Source organism: Gavialis gangeticus, unplaced genomic scaffold (assembly GCF_001723915.1).
Source record: "Gavialis gangeticus isolate Ggan-Ray unplaced genomic scaffold, GavGan_comp1, whole genome shotgun sequence".
NCBI classification, from domain to species: Eukaryota; Metazoa; Chordata; order Crocodylia; family Gavialidae; genus Gavialis; species Gavialis gangeticus.
The window spans coordinates 69,982,589-69,997,140 of NW_017729029.1; the positions used below are offsets into that span (position 1 = coordinate 69,982,589).

Sequence of the window (14,552 nt, forward strand, 5' to 3'; positions counted from 1 at the left end):
TCAGAAAGGAGTGGGAACTATTATCCTGGGGCAAGAACTGCAAGAGAAAGCCCCCTTCTTGCCAGTCAACTGATGAGGGGAAGTGGGGGGGGCTTTCTTCTGGGGCTGAAACCCTCCCTGGGCTGTCTGCCAAGTGACAGCCTTCCCCTTTCTCAGGCAGGACAGAGGGTAGGCTGTCAAGTAACTGTAAGTCTAAGCATAAGAGTAAAACTCAGATTTAATTACATCCAGTTTAGGGATATATAATATTTAGGAAAACTAACTTATCACACAACACCTCTGAATTCAACCTAAAGAGTTGAAACTATCTAAATAAAAGTCCCTTCCCTCCTAGTTGATCTGTTTTCAGTCTGTGTCGCTATCATAACGTCGCTAGGTCTCCAAAGACTTCTTCAGTGGAGCCATAGTAGAATAGATCTGGTACTTCAAGTGTAAAAAGCTGGAAGGAAATAAAACCCTTTTAAAGCAACCTTTCCAGTAATATTTATCTATCTTTAAGTAAATAAGGGTACAAACTTTTCTTTTTCTCTACAAGCCAGCTTTTAAAAAAGAAAGTGTAAATGGAGTCTGAAAACTCAATGAAAGCACAGTAGGTTTATGCTCTCTCTCATAATTCTGCACTCAGATACATTATACATATTGTATATAAAGGATGCATTATACACATGAACAAAAGCTTTAAACCTAGCAAGGCAGCATTAGCTGGGGGTTAGAAAAGGAGAGAATAGAGCAGTGTAAATTCATGTTAATCTGAGGGGAATAGGATGCTAAACAGTTCAGTGACATCAGGCCCCTATTATTTCATACAGGTATTTTGCCCTCACCTTTCTGTGCCCCTGCGTTCTTCTAAAGGTTTGTAAAGAGCTTTGATACTCTTCAACTTTAAACAAGCTTTTATAAATACAAATTCTTATATTTGTATCAAAGCTGTGCATTTTAATCATTTTGTATTTTGTGTACTGCTTAAACATTCGCTTCTATTCCTTAGCAATAAAACTGCATCCTATGTTTGCAGGATCCTGCATCCTAACTGCATCCTTACTATGTTAATATTTTACTACAGTTTACAATTCAAAACGTTTTACAATGTAGAGTACTCAGTACTGAAAGCCCACACAACAATTCTCCACCTTCTGTTGCTGCTATTTACATGAACGTTATTACAATCCTGTAGGTAGGTGTGAGGAAAGCACTTGTTGAAGTATGCAACCTTTTTAGCACTTTCACCACTTGAGCCTCTATTATGATGTGTACTGTACCTTGCATGTGGAAAGCAGCAAATGAAAAGCATCAGGAAACCACACTGCACTAAATACTCCCGACTCAGAGTGATTAGTTCAAGGTCATGCTGCTGAGTCATTTTATAAGAATGTGTCAATTTTAAAACTTCAGGCCAAGAGATCCTTGGAATACACACACCAAACCCTGGCAGTCAGTAAGTGGAGACTTTCCTTTTTTTCCATCTTATTCTTTCTAATCATCTGCTTCGTAGTTTCTGAGCACTTACTATACAAATGTATTGGTTTTTTTATTACAATGGATTGCTAGTAGCAGCTAATTTCGTGATGAACTCAGCATTCCAAACTCCCATTGACTTTAGGGTTCCTGGACTAGGCCACTAGCTTCAATTTGACTGTACCCTTTCTGAACCTGAAGAAAGGCTCAGGCTTGCTTGTTTCTTTCTGCCCCACTTTCCTGCAGATTTCTAGTATGATATTTTCCTTTCTTAACTCAGTTTTATTTTAGAGGGACCAAGAATTACCTTCCTGTAATAAAATAACTTCAGCTATGTGGAGCTTTTTTTCAATGCTACTCTCAAAATTGCTACTCTAGATTGACCCCCAAACTCTAAATGTGCCACAGAGAAAAGCTCCTTACTGTACTTTGCATGGGGTTAGTACAGGATCTGCCTTCCTTCTGTGAGCAAACAGAATTGTTTCCTTGACTGCTAAAGTCACTTAACCAGTTTGACCAGGATCTAATATCCTCCTGACGGAAAACTAAGCTACTCTATTCAAACCATTCTTCCTCTACAACATGACATGTAAACGTTTACATTTCATTCTAGGTGAAACATTAACAGTTCATGGAGCTGCCTTTCACAAACCTAGAAGTAGCTTTCATCTTGTTGGCTTTTGTCATTTTCTCCTTGTTTTCCCTGGCTTCCATCTACAGTGACCCTCATGACCATAACGCAGGTAAATAAAATAATCTAAATTTGGGGTAATGCTATATAGTTTCTCAGTATAAAAAGATAATCTCATTGTTATTAGACCGTTTTGCAGTATATGGGCTTACAAAATGATTCATTTCCTACAAAATACAAAGCACTGCAGCCAGTCCTGGGACCAATAACAATCAGGAGACTAGAACTGTCATATTGGATCAGAACAAAGATTTCTCTAGTATAATAACCTTGCTCAAAGTGCACACAGTGCCCCATGGGTCAGCGTAAAATGCCAGTAATCCCATAATGAATAGTTGTTCCATAAGGGGAGTGCCTTTCTAATTTTGGACAGTTGTTGGACCATGCTGTAACATTTGAGAGCTTATACACTTATAAGTGTTTAGCCTGACAGTTTGAGGATGACTGTATAGTACAAGTTAGTGTATAGTTTTCCTGTGGGTCCTGCTGATTAGGGCCACATCATTGGTTCCTCTTAGCAGATGACTGAAAACTGTGAAAAGCTGTTGTAAAAAATTGTGAAAAAACCCATCTTACTCCCAACATGAAGTTTCTATCATTTTTATAAAGAGCTAAAGCTGCTTTAGGGCAGTGGCTGAGGACTCCCTTGTTATGGATGTAGACCTGGTGTAGTTATCACTATGCCACTGATTTCTCCACATACTACAGTCAGGGACATCATGGGGTAGTTGGGTAGCAGGTTCAGAGCATGATGAGCTATGTTAAGCCTGATCAGCAAAGCAGGTCCTTTAAGGGCACAGACAGAAAAACAGCTCCCTGCTGTAACTCATAACGCTTTGAGTTACAACAATCTGAGTTACAACAATCCCGCACACCAAACAGAAGTTCACTGCTGGGTCCAGGGGGGAGGGGAGGTTAGGAAATGAGTCTTCAGCCAGTTTCCCCTAGCAATGGCCAGTCTTCCCTCCCAGGCTCTGAGCTGTTTTCATAATAGGAAGCGGGGAAGGGAACAGGGGAGCTCATTTTAGTGGGTGGATGGGAGGTGGGGTGGGCAGTTTGGAGCCCCTACCTCAGGCCCCAACAGAAAAAATCCCCAAACCAAACTCGCTCTGAAATAAGAGTTCAGATTTTTGCAGGATCTGGCCCTTTTAAAGCACTTTGCAGCTATACACTTCTGTCTGGTCACAGCTGTAGAGCACGTTCAAGGGCCAGAGTGGGCAAAAAATTGTCACTTCTGTCCATGCCTTTTATGTTCCAAATTATTCTAAAGGCCAGTTTCCATCCCCCGCCAATGGCCTTTCAGATCTGAAGGTGGGATAGAAAAACAGTGCTTTGATGCCCTTGATGATATAATGCCTGGTCTCCAAAATGGGACAATGAGTTCTACAGGGTAATTTTGTGTTGTGTAAAAAAAAAAATTTGGGGGGGGTCACAAATGCCTTGCTTTGCAACAGTGATAGGCTAATAAGGATTGTTCCCCATGCAGTTGAGGAACCCTTCAGGCACTCTTGTGGAACAAGCTGCTCAAAAAGAGTTGTGTCATGTACAGGTCTCTCTGTGTTTGTGAAACAATATTCAACAGCATGGAAGGTAACTAAGTGTCAAAGTGGGTGCAGTTTGCATTCCAATTAGATTTTTTTTTAAACCATTCTGCTCCACTGGGGTTACGTAACTTTTACACAGAAGGGGGGAGTGTGGGAAAACAATAAGCATGTCTGTGGGGAAAATCTGGTTGCCATGAGAACTGGCCTTTTTCAGAGTATGGACATAAACAGCATTTCCTGTGAAGGGTTTGTAGTGCTCCTTGAGTTCAGCAGCCCCTCACGGTCCATGTAAAGGCAGCATCTATGGGAAAGGATAAAGATGCAGCAGGACCCTTGGCAACAAAGTTTGAGGGTGGGTGCAGATACGGTAAAGGCTGTGCATGGGAATAAGCTAGTATTTGTTTGTTTTAAAGCATATGCCATAAAAAGTTAAAAAGGGAAATTTGTCAAATCTCTGATTAGCAGCTTGAAAGTGTGTAGACACTGCAAGCCAGAGTTACTGACTCAGTTTAAAAAAATGCCCTTCTGCCACTCAATCTGGCCCTTTTCACTCTGATGTGGTATTTAGCAGGGTCTGAACTTGCTGCCACTGTCTTATTAGGGGAGAAATGGTGTGAAAATGTTTTGCCTGTCAGATTTTTACCAATGCTGAAACATTGCTATCAGGATCCTGAAATGAGAAGATGACTTTCTTATCCATTTGGAATTAGCATAATCTCCTTTTATGAGGGTTGACAGATGAAAAATGCACTGTAACTCTTGGCATCTGCAAGAGGGCTAGTTCTCATGTCTCAGGTAAAGATTGTACTCCAGATACTTCACATTCAGGGCATTCACTGAACCCTCATGGGAGTAAATCCCACTTTCTATGCTAATACAATATTCCAGCAATGTCCTCCTGCCTTATTCAACCATTAACCCCTGTTACCATGCCTCTGTCCTTTCCTCCTCTTCCAATCTTGCTCAAACTCCAAATTTAACAGAAGGCTGGCAACTAATAACAGAGCAAGGCTATTATCTTTCCATTAGCTGGGAGCTGAGTAATTTATAACATGCTCAATATAGACAGAAAAGCAGAATACTTTTATTGAATTAGATTCACAAATCAAAAAGACCTTCAGAAGCAGGATACCTCAGACAAAAAGGCAGCTGCTTGAGTGATGGGGATAATCAAAGAATGTGAGCCCAGTGCCTTCTCAGTACTCATTTTTATTATTTATACATTAGAAATAAATGTTCTAGTCCAGAGCTAACATGTTGGTACATGACATGACATGGGGCCAAGAACCCCATTCTTCTAAGAAGCATTTATCCTGTATGCTTCCTTACACTGCAGTGAAGCACTGGGCAGATATTTTTCACTAGCTGTTACAAAGAATCACTTTCCTTTCTCCTCTGTATTTTGTTCTGCTTGTACAGAAAACAAGCATGGTACAAACCAGGGCTGTCCAATAGGGCTGTGCGAAGCTTTGGGTGCTGATTTGATTCAGAGGAGATTCGGCCTGATTCAGCGGCTGAATCTCCAAATCCGAATCAAATCAGGAGACCAGTTAAAAGGTCTGAATCAATTCGAAGCTCTCCAAATCAATTCGGAAAAGATTCAGAGAGCTTCAGAGATTCAGGCAGTCCTCACTGACTGCTGCAGGCAGCTGGACCCGGACTCAATGCTGTTAAGTAGGGAGCAGGGGAGAGGGGGCTGGAGGAGGGGACCATGGGGGGATCCATCCCTTGCCTGCTCTCTCAGCCTCCCCGACCCCCACACATTGTCCCAGCCCCACCCACCCCATGGCTGCCCTACCTGGTTCCAGCTCCTGGCTCATTAAAAAAAAAAAAAAAAAGCCCTGTCCCACCGGCTGCTGCAGTGGCCATCAGAGTTTCTGGGGGCTTGTGGCAGAGCCCCCCCCCATGTAGCACGGGGCAGTGGGGGCATCAGGAATCATCCCCCCACCTGGCAGGAGCCAGTGAGTAGGGAGTTTGGGGGTTTTTTTCTTTTTAAAGAGCCAGGAGCTGGGGCTGAGAGAGTGGGCAGTGGGCTCGTGACAGAGCCCCCCATGTAGTGTGGGGCAGTGGGGGCAGCAGGGATCATCTGGCATCATCCAGTGAGTGCCAGGCTTTTTTTTTTTTCAAAGAGCTGGGAGCTGGGACTGGGTGGGGCAGCCATTGATAGTGCTGGGAGAGCGGGTGGGGGATGGATCCAATTCGGAGATTCAGTGGCAAGCAAATCTCTGAATCAGATTCAGTCTAATCGATTCAGGACAGTGACTTGAATCACCAAATCAAATCACTGTCCCCTGAATTGGCCAAATCCGAAGTGAATACTAGCCGCTTTGTGCAGGCCTAGCCCACAAGGCATTAAATTTGCCACCTGCACACTCCTACCTGGATACTGCTCCCCCGCCACAGCACCAGCTGCTGCTGTTGCTATGTCTCCAGGCCCTCCCTCCCTTTTTGAGCTTCTGCTCCTGCCCCTGGATGCAGGGCAGCTCACCCTGTGGGAACCAGGGAGCTTGTGGTATGTGGGGAAATCCACACAGTGCAGCATGGTGCAATGGGAGAGCGAATGCCTTTGTGATGTGGCATGGTGGGCACCCATAGCACAGCACATAAGGGCTTGGGACAGACATTCAAAAAGCCAGAGCCTGATTGCTTAAGTTAGTCTAACATGCCTAGATTGAACCAATTTGCAAGTGAACAAATATTCACAAAATGCAGGCACATGCCTAAAGTGGCTCAGTCCAGGAGCTGGGGGGCACTAGAGTAGCCCTGGGCTGCAGGGAAGCTGTGCTGGGGGTCATGGCCAGCCCCAGCAGTATCTTGGAATGAAATGGCCAGGCAAGGGTTCAATTCCTGCCTCCCTGTCCCACTGGCATGGACCTGAGCCAGGGTCCACTGCAAGCTACCTCACTGCTGGAGTGGCAGGACCATGGCATGGCCAAACACCAACTGGCATGGCCCACTGAGACAAGGGGGAAGGAAGGGGGGTTATTGCCCCCTCTACCCCCACTGCCTCCAGGGCTGAGCAGCAAGATAAGCCCTCTCCTGCCCCTCCACCAGATGTCAGAGGGAGGAGCAAACCCCCTGCCTATGGGACCCTGCCAGCTGGGCTCTGGCCATGCCCCTGCCCTGCCGCTGAAGCGGCAAGGGGGCAGGTCCCTGATAGGACAGCAGCCCCTCTCCTAGTCCAGGGAGCGCAAGCCTCTTCCTGGATGGGGGGCCATGAGCGGGGCTCAAAGGTCCCACGAACTACAGTGTGCAGCAGCACCAGGGCTAGAAGGGGGTCATCACCCCCCAAACTCTCCCCAGCACTGTCACTGTTGCTGTTCACCTCATGCAGTCTGCAGAAGCTTTCCCCACCCACAGAATGCCGCCTTACCCACCCCCCCCCGGAAGAGGCTCACACTCAAGGACACTGTGATAGTGGTTGCACCCCCTAACCACTCCAGGGCCAGAGGCTGGCCAGCAGGGCCCCTTAACTAGCAGGACAGGGAGAGGGGGATTATTTCTCCCCTACCTCCAGCATCTGAACAAGTGGCAGTGATGGCAATCAGGGTGAGCAAACCCCACTGCACTCCCCTCAGGGCAGAGGGAGGAATAATCCCCCTCCCTGCCTCTTACTTAAGGGGCCATGCCAGCCAGCCTCTGGCCCCACCCCTGCCACTGAAGTGGCAAGGGGCAAGTGACCCTGACAGAGGCAGCAGCCCCTGTCACGGTGTTCTGGAGTATGAGCCTCTTCCCGGGGGGGGGGCACACCACAGCCAGGGAAAGCTGCCACAGACTGCACAAGGTGAGCAGCAGTGGCAGCAGCACTGGGGGAGGTTGGGGGGGTGATGCCCCCCTCCAAGCCCCAGCCTCACCTCAATCCACAGCAGGACTGACCCCCGCTTGCAGCCCCCACACTGGGATGAGGCTCATACTCCTCAGACACTATGATAGGGGCTGCTGCCCTGTCACAGCTGTGCCTCCTTGCCACTCGAGTGGCAAGGTGGGAGTGCAGCCAGAGCCCGGCCAGCAGGGCCCCTAGGTGAGGAGGCAGGGAGGGGAACCCCCCTCCCTCCAATGTCTGCCAGATGGGGCAGGGGAGAACTTATCGCTGCTCATCCCCGTGCAGGGAGCAAGCAGCAGTAGTGGTGGTCGTCAGGGTGGACAGACCCTGCTGTGGTCCCCCAGGGGCAGTGGGTGTAGAGAAGGGAATAACTTCCCTCCCTGCCCTGCATCTAATGGGGCCATGCCAGCCAGTATCTGGCTGTGCCCCTACCACTGTGTCAGTGAGGGGAGGAGTGCTAGGCAGAACCCAGCTTGGGTCTGTGGGATAGGGAGGGGGGAATTCAACCCCCTACCTTGCCAGTTCACTCCAGGCCTCTGCCCGGGGCTGGCCATGCCACCGACACTGGAGCAGCCAATGGAGAAATGCAAGTCATCCTGGCAGGACAGGGGAAGGAGTAGGGGGAATGAACCTCTTCCCTGATCCTTTGCAGGGCCAGCATCTGGCCAGGCCCCCACCCTACTTGTCCCTGCTCTGGCTAAGGAGTAAGGGGCAGACCCAGCCCTGCTCCACTGCAGCCGAGAGCCCAGCCCAGAGAGCATGCCAAGATGCTGGGGGACTCAAGTTTAACTTAAACTAAGAAGGAGTCTAGAACAGACATTGCATAAACTGGTTTGAGCTCAATCAATTAAGTCTATTAGTACATTCAACCAGGTTTATCTCAAACCGGTTTCGGCCATTTTGAAACTGGCTTATGTGCACTGAGCTTCTTTTCTGTTACAGGTTTAAACCAGTTTCTGATCACTTAAACTGGTTTATGTGTAATGTCTGTCCCTAGCCCTAGAATCCCATGCAGCACACAATCCCCAGCATCTCCAGAATTGGCCAGCCCTAATACATACAATATTTCAATTCAGCAATCTTCTGTGAGGGCAGCATTACTTTGGTTTTGTTTTTGTACATTGGAGAAAACAAAATAAAAGCTGGCTGGCTGTACTTTTTCTCCCATATGCATCAAGCAAACCACATACTTTTCAGTGAGCTCTTTCAGATAAAGGCAAACAAGTAGAGGTAGCATTCTCTGTGACAGTATGACTGTATCTCCATTTGATAATCTGTTTGTGAGCAGAAACAAATAGACGGCTGTGTTGTGTAGCAAGCTCGTGGGTCAACCTTGGTGCCTGATGCCCACCAGGGTCAGACTTGCCTGCTGGTCTCCCTGCCCCCACTCCTTGCCTCCAATCAATCACCTACCATGCTTTTTATGTTACTGCTAATATTCTGGGTAGGCTATCCCTGGAGGTTGGGAATAGCTTCTGTGGCTGTCCCCCTGTTTTGGCTCCATCCTGAAGCTTCTCCACCCAGGCTCAGTCCTGGGGCCTCCATGCTTCCCTTGGGGTGCTTCCCCTTTAGGACAGCCTCTCCCTCAGGCCTTAGAACACTTGTCAGGGTTTCAGCCAACCTGGCCTTGATCCCCTTTTGTCTGGCCAAGCCCTCAGCCCAGGTCCACTGCCTTGGATGTCAGCTCCCAGGCCTCAGCGCTTCATGTCCCTGCCTAGATCATGTCTCATTCTGCACAGCATGCCTAGTACCATGTCACATGGCCTCCAAATCTCCCCTGTTGCCACTATCCAAAGCTCCAGTAGAACTCCAATACAGAACACCAACCCAAATAGTTCCAACTCAATCATAAACCCCTCCTCGGGTCTCTGTATCCTCTAGTCCTCCTACCTAGGACAGGGTTGATTCTCCAGCCCCCTCAGGTACCTATGGCTGGCCACACTCATTGTCTGAAGTCAATTTTGTTTGGAGCTCTTGCCGCATGACAGCCAGGGTCAGAATGTCACCCTCCATGTCCAGAGGCTGGACTTACATCACTCCAAAACCAGCTCCTTTACAGACATCTGACCCAGCCACCACTCCCAGGGCTCAGGTGCTGCTGATTCCCCCATCAGCAGCCTGACTGCTAGGCAGTGGCTCAGTTTACACAGGCCGCTCACACCTGCTGCCTCTTGTTTTCAGGCTTTCTGCCATTTGCTCCAGCTACACTCCCTCTTCCTAGCGACAAGGGAAGGGGTTCCCTATCACACCTTGCAACACACAAGGCTCCTCTATATGCAAGATGAAATAAGCAGAATGAAATCTCCTTTTAATTAGAGATCTACATACCTCACAGATGGCTAAGAGTGATGAGATATGCAACTTTTCACCTATGCAACATTTCTTGAGATCCAGGCACATCAGCTGTCACCCAGCTTAACCCTGTGAAAAGAACTCATCAGTCTTTGTGGAACTTTAGTTCCTACAAGCACCTATATTTCAAATACAACCATCATATTGGCAGCTAAGGTACTTCAGCACTAAAACCAAAAGTGAATGGGCCTGGAGCATGAACTAACCTCTCTCATTTACAGATAGGCACTACTCAGAAAGCTTGAAGCATCTTGTTGGAGCATTGTGGGAAATTTTCCAGTGTTGTTGCCTTATTGTGTAAATAAAGAGAGAATTTTAAATGACTAGAGCTGTCACGCCATCACTTTTGCTGAGCACAAAAATGTAATAAGGAAAACCAATTTAAAATGACAGGGACTTATGGGTGCAGAATGTTGCTACCTGAAGAGTATAGAAACCTACAGGAGAGATAAGAGCTGGAATATGCCCAACATGCTTACAGAATACCTTATTTTGCTGTATGTGTCCTGACATTTCACTTCTCTTGGATCCCAAATGGAGCACATTACCATCTAACACAACCTATGCTGCAAGAGGCACATCATAACAAGATCCCCAAGGATGCAGATTGTTTTGGGAAGTACATGCTGTTGACATAGCTCTCCCACTCGTATTGAGAGTGCAGTATGCTAGGGCCACACTCATACCTTACATGCTGTCCTTCCATTCTTCAGCCACATTACTGCTATATCCTATAGAGTATAAAGTGAGGATGGGACAGCTTCCCATGCATGCTAAATGGGTCCAAATTCTTTCTACATCTAACTATTTGACCTTTGGCCCTTTCATGAATCCAAGCCCTTTGTTTCCAATTTAGATCTTTTCCACCTTCTTTTGCAGAGTGCAGCTTCCTGAGGATAAACACATTGTGCTTTAGAGAGTTTTGTTTTAAGAAATGCTTGTGAATTTATTGTAAGAGGATAAATGGAACCGCACACATTAATAGCTTATAATGCATTTACTGCCAAGGAGAGACAGTCATGAGAAGAGCACAGTTTCAAGTAGAGTTCATGCAATAAATCTCCCACTGGAGGGAGTTCTCCATTTGTCATGACCCACTATCTGCTCTACTTAAAGCAAAATCATCAGAAGCAACTCATGATTTTCCTGGCAGCCTTGTTCCCAACAGTCTCAGTGTGAATTAAAATTACAAGTTTGAAGATTAAAATGCCTGTCTTGCAGTTCATATCTCCATTGCGTGACAAACCATACCAAGCACAGAAGCTGGCAAGGGGGTACTTTTATTCAGTTAGGGGATTTTTGCCTCAAGGAAACTTGATTTCATTTGCATGCACTGAATTTCCATAGAATAAAGCTAATATTTTGTTCCACTTGAACAGATATTTCCAAGCAGCAAGAGAAAAAGAAATTATCAGCAGGGAACCAAGTTTGTACTGTGACATTCATTCCCTTCCATCTACAAATGCATATTCTTAATTATCAGAAAGGAACAGAACTAGACACATAGGGACAAGGAAGGATCAAACTACTTACATGAAACTACCCTTTGACAAAGGAGGTTATTTATCTTATGGTAACTGGAGTTCTTCAAGGTACCTTTGTTCACCTGCATCCCAAACTTAGGCTTACTGATGTGGAGTCCTAGCACTTCCATGAATTCAGGTCAGACTCTGTATCACTGAAGATGAACGTGGGATTTGCATTCACAAAAGGCATCTCAGGGAATTGAGATACACTGAAGTAAATCCCTTTCTCAGAGCACTGGCCTACACAGATCCCAGTGCAAGATGTGTACATTCCATACACATGAACATGAAATCCTTTAGTCAGCAGCTACCTTTTAGACTATAAAGCATCTTGGACACTTCTGTGTCTCCCACTCAAAAGCATGGGGAGCAGAATAACCCCAGCTGCCACAAATCTCCTTCACAAATATACAGATTTAAGAAAGTAGCAGATTTCAGGTATAGAGAACTTGTGTCTGTATGCTGAATTTGCAGAGTCCAAATGAGTCTTGAATATATCTGTCATTTGAGATACTGATGCATGAAATTGAACACATTAGCAGATATTTAGTGTCCATCCAACAATGGGAATATGTCAACACTTGTTGAAAAATTTCTGTGGTTAAGTCTGTGTTGGTAAATCAACCTCTGCCAATTCTGAATAGACTAAAAGCATACAAACCTACAGGCACATAACTACAGGCCTTCATATAACCCAGCAGGCTTATACATTTTCTTGCTTGGGTGACAGCAATTATAAGTAATGGTTAATTTATGGCAACAAACATCTCTGAAGAAAGCAGTGCCCTTTCTGAACTGCCATCCATGATCGTCTCTGTGAATTCTGTAGAGTGAAAAAGACTGGTGTCAAATTTATGAATGCATAATGTTAATGTATTCTGTATAAACCCCCTCACAGGAGAGGAACCTCCTTGCTGGGTTACAGTGTGGTATTGCCTCTTGCTTTCTTTCATTCTAGCTCCATTCTGGGCTCTTGCATTCCTTTCTATCCAAGGAACCAGCTTCAACAGCAAGCAGTAGTGTAAAAAGGGGGGTGGGGAGGGGAGGGAGGGAGGGGAGGGGTGACTTCCATTAAGTGAAGTAAATACAATTTTTTAGAGCATCCATTTCATTTTAAATGTAACCCTCCTAGGGTTATGTTCTTGTTGCCTAGGGTTACCTTACATCTGGATTTTCCTGAATATGTCCTCTTTTTGGACCCCTGTGCTGCGTGCAGGCGGGTTTTTAAAATAAGAGCAAATGTCTGGGTTTTCTGCTCTCCCGGGCTGGCTGCTTGGGGTTGGGAGCAGCAGGTAAGATGATTGGCTGTTGGGGGTCACATGCTCCCCGCTTGGGCTCCGGCAAACCGGGTAAACTATGAAACTATGTAAACAGAGAAAGCGAGCAAGAGAGAGAGAGAAAGTGCGTGTGTGCATGCACACTGGCAGCTCCAGGGGGCTGCGAGTCAGCTGTGAGGGGCACCAGCAAGGGGTGGGAGGTAGGGTACTGCTGTTTGGGAGTGAGGGGCACTGGCATTGCTGGGTTCAGAGGGTCTGGAGTGAAAGGCAGCAGCAGAGCTGGGGCTGGTGGCTTGTCAGTGAGGGGCACCAGAATGGGCAGGGGCAGGACACTGGCATATCACTGTCCCCCTCCATCATATTCCCCTGCTCTCCCCACCCATCATATTCTCCCTCCCCACCCCTGTCCCCATCCCCTGTGACAAATGTACTCTTTTTTGGACCTAGAAATATAGTAACCCTATTGTTGCCTCTGAACCATACCTTTGAAAGCTTTGGCTATTAATGAAAAGAACAGTTCCAGCTTAAGCCAGGGCCAGAGAGCCCTGAGTCAGTGAACCAGGATGCACTTTAGGAATAGTTCATCCCTGATTTTGTGAAAGGGGTGTGACTAGATGATCCCTGAGGTCCCTTGTATTCCTATAATTAATACCTAGCATTCTGCAGAACAGCATTTAGTTGTTCCATCTGTATTGTAGTGGGATGGAATGAAAAATCAAGGCATTAGATATAAAGAGTTAGCTGTAGATTGATTTCTTTGGAATCCTAAGTTAAGCCTTTTATTGAATTATCTTTAAAAGTCCATGTTACACAGGCTTCTTGCTTTTTGTTTTGTTTTAACAAAAAGCAACGGTAGAGTATAAAATTCTGTTAATGCCAAGGCACACACAGACATATTTAAATCCCATTGCCACTGTTCTTTAGCCACTTTAGAGATCAAAGAGGGAAATATTTCTGGCACATATTAAAATGATAAAATCTAAATTACTTGTTGCTATAAAATATAAATCAATCTTAACAGGGCGGCAGAATTGTGGATTAAATATAAAACATATTGTGGAAATGGAAGAACCCTGGACAACTTGCTTAAGAAAACACAGTTGGCTTCCTTTTGAAAAGGACTGCCTGGAACATGGATGTCTGAATGCACATCCTTTGGTGTGGCAGGAAAATTAGCGAGAATGACATGGTGCACTATGGTCCCATTACAGAGCAACAAACCTTATGGCTAGGGACAGACATTACACATAAACCAGTTTAAGTGACCAGAAACTGGTTTAAGCCTGTAACAGAACAGATGTTCCATGCACATAAACCAGTTTGAAAATGGGTGAAACCAGTTTGAGATAAACCTGGTTGAATGCAGTATCAGACTTAACTGATTTGGATCAAACTGTTTTATGCAATGTCTGTTCCAGACCCCTTGCTGGTTTAAGATAAACCAGACTCCCCCAGCATCCTGGCACGCTGTCTAGGCTGGGCGGGGCTTTTAGCTCCACAGCAGGGCTGGCCCCTCTCCTCTGCTCCCTGGCTGGAGCTCTGGCACAGACTGCAGGCATAACAGGGTCCACCTGGCTTCCCCCTGCCCTACTCCCCCACCCACTGCTCACTGCTTAAGCAGGAATCTCCACTCCCTCCCTCCCATATCCCACAGCACGGACCCCAGCCCCATGGACCTTAGGCATGTGGTATGCTACCGAATGGTGAGAGGTGTCTGTGCATGTCTCCAATTTCAGTGGGACAGGCAGTCAGGCAAATGACCACTTAGGGCATTTTGGAGCTAATCAACAGGTCAGCTGGTAAGCTGTTTAGGAAGAGTTTAAACTAATGGAAAGAGGCTGTTGTTTTGCTGATGAGGTGATAGACACTGTTATCAGCTCCCTG

The 14,552-nt window shown here is 46.2% G+C and overlaps 1 long non-coding RNA gene across 4 annotated transcripts in view; it reads left to right on the plus strand.

Moving 5' to 3' along the window:
- The first annotated feature begins 1,242 nt into the window (after positions 1-1,242).
- The window catches only part of LOC109300873, a 53,309-nt gene continuing 39,999 nt past the window's right edge, over positions 1,243-14,552 (plus strand). For 2 of the 4 annotated variants that reach the window (XR_002098352.1, XR_002098353.1), the window contains exons 1-2: positions 1,243-1,435; positions 2,069-2,198. This is a non-coding gene — a long non-coding RNA (uncharacterized LOC109300873). Of the gene's footprint in view, positions 1,436-2,068; positions 2,199-10,744; positions 11,129-11,244; positions 12,322-14,552 lie in introns of those variants that run through there. The other 2 variants (XR_002098355.1, XR_002098354.1) reach the window with 2 other exon arrangements.